The sequence below is a fragment of the Castanea sativa genome, chromosome 8 (genome assembly GCF_040712315.1).
Source record: "Castanea sativa cultivar Marrone di Chiusa Pesio chromosome 8, ASM4071231v1".
In the NCBI taxonomy this organism is placed as follows: domain Eukaryota; kingdom Viridiplantae; phylum Streptophyta; class Magnoliopsida; order Fagales; family Fagaceae; genus Castanea; species Castanea sativa.
The window spans coordinates 287,501-290,000 of NC_134020.1; positions in this window are offsets into that span (position 1 = coordinate 287,501).

Consider the following 2,500-nt stretch of genomic DNA (forward strand, 5'->3'; position numbering starts at 1 on the left):
AGGGGGAGTTTATTGGGTTCTAAGACTTTAGGTTCAAATGTATTAGAAATTCATTTTTGTAATGTTGTCAAACTGTGATCAAAACGTTTAGTCATGTTTTTAGACTTGTTCAAAGTATGTTTATGTGTAAAGTTGGAATCGAGTCCACTGCAGGATTTTCTGTGTAATCTACCTGGCTTGATCGATCGAAAATTAGGCTCAATCGATCGAAGCTCGTGCAGATTGTTTTTCTATAGAATTTTCCAACTCAACCCAAGCCTGTTTGACATGTAGGGTTTTACGTTTTGCCCTAGGTACAAAAGGGAAAACCCTAGCCACGTTTTTAAGGTTGTTGCAGTTGTTGTTTATTCTGTGTATGTGAATCTCTTGTGAGATCTAGAGGTGTTTGCCTTCACATATACTTAGGGTTATCAAGAATCAAGATTATGTCAAGTGCTTGATGATTATTCTGCTACTGCATTAAGAGCTTAAAGATACACAAGCGAGAGTGCTTGTACTTGCTGTGAATCCAAGAAAGAAGTAGTCCGTGAACTCGGAGCTATCACGTGGTCGTGGTTGTAAGTTTCTTACTCGAGATAGCAATAGGATGTTAGTAGTCTAAGTTACTGTTGTGTAAACCTCAATTCTTTCATAGTGGATCTATTTTACCTTGAGGATAGCTAGGTTAAATCTTCCCCAGGTTTTTACCAGTTTGATTTTCCCGGGTTATCATATTGTTGTGTTATTTATTTTCAGCACTATTTCAATGATATAATTTATTTGTGTTAACCTAGATCTGCATAATTTACCTAAGCTAATCACTTGGCTAAATAACTAGGTTAATTTGGTTGTGTTTAAGGGGTCTAAAAACATACAGACAGTAAGTAGTAAGACTTTGCAATGTGTATTTTATCGTTCAAAACCTAAATTAAAAAAATTTAAACCAACAATTCATTGGAAAATATGATAAACTTACAAACTGAGGATGCATAGGAGAGAGAAAGGGAAGCAAATTCAATGAAGAGGGAACTCAAAGAAATCTATATATAAATAATTCCAAGAAATATTAAACAAATAATTTCTAAAGTTTAAACACAAAGAGAAAACAAAGAGGAAGAGTGGAAAAACAACCTTCACCTAGGGGAGAGAGGAGAGAGAGGCAGAGATACTAATGAGTTTTAATACATGTGTTGGTGGCTTGGTGCTGTACTATGAGGTTTTTGTGTCTTTTTGTGAAAGACAAAAGACTTAAAAGGAAAATGTTTGTGTTGGTGTCGTACAAAACAAACGTGCATTACATAGTTAAAAAAAAATGATAATGATGAGTATGAGTTTAAGTTGGACTTGTTAGAGAGATAGAGTTTTATTTCATGCTATGTTTGCAAAATAATTTTATTTAAATATTATGCCGGCATGAAAAATTGTAAAAGTTTTAGAGGCTTTTGTTATATATATATAATAATAATAATAACAATAATAATAATAATAATAATAATTTATTATATTTTCATATTTATATATAAATATAAATATGTAATTTAGTAAAAAGATATAAATTACATAATTATAATATTTTTTTTTGTTTAATTGGAGGAGATGTTTTTAAAATAACTCTTTTTTTTTTAAAAAAAATACTATAATCGGTTGACTAATTTAAACACATCCAGATAATGTACACCCTCATTGCATGGAACAAATTTTAATTTTAAGGTAATTGGGTGAATATTTATAATTTTTATTATGTTTTTAGGGCTCGTATCTCTAATTTCTTATGCCATATGTTTTGTATTTTTTAGCCCAAAATTAGCAAGGTTTTTCCAAATAGAATAAAATTTCATACTTTTCAACCCAATAATTAAGGGAAAAATTTTTCTTGAGCCCAAAACTAAAAAGTCAACTTACAACAAGAATCAATTTAAGGCCCAATTAGTCCGAACAGAACTAAATTGGACCGAACTGGACCGAATGAACCATAATGGACTACAATATACCAAATGGACCAAAAAGGATTTAATGGACTAAAGTGGACTAGATGTATTGAAGTGAACTGAAATGGACCGAATGGACCAAAGTGGACTTAAATAAAAATTTTCAAAACATTATGCCTTCTAAATAATCGTCTCCACTCTAAATTGATCTATTTCACAGTATTATATTTTACAAATTTAAAGATGTATAAACTGACATGTCATTTAAAATTTTAAAGTGTGTTTGTACACTGTTGGATCCATAAAATAAAAAGGTTAATCATAAACTAGATGAATCAAAGAAGACTTGAAATAGAGATTCATGTTCCTTGAATAATGCTCAAGCACCTTAAAGCAGACCTTCAAGAATCAATCTAATTAGTCATATATACATTTGTCATTTGTGAACCTATTAAGAACGTGTTTGCTATTTCCAAAGCACAAAAACACTCCTCCAACATACCTGTGAATCTATTTCCCAGTTGCTCAATTTCATTTTTTTTAGGATTGAAGGGAAAACAATTGCTAATTCCATTAATATGAGTAATTCAGGT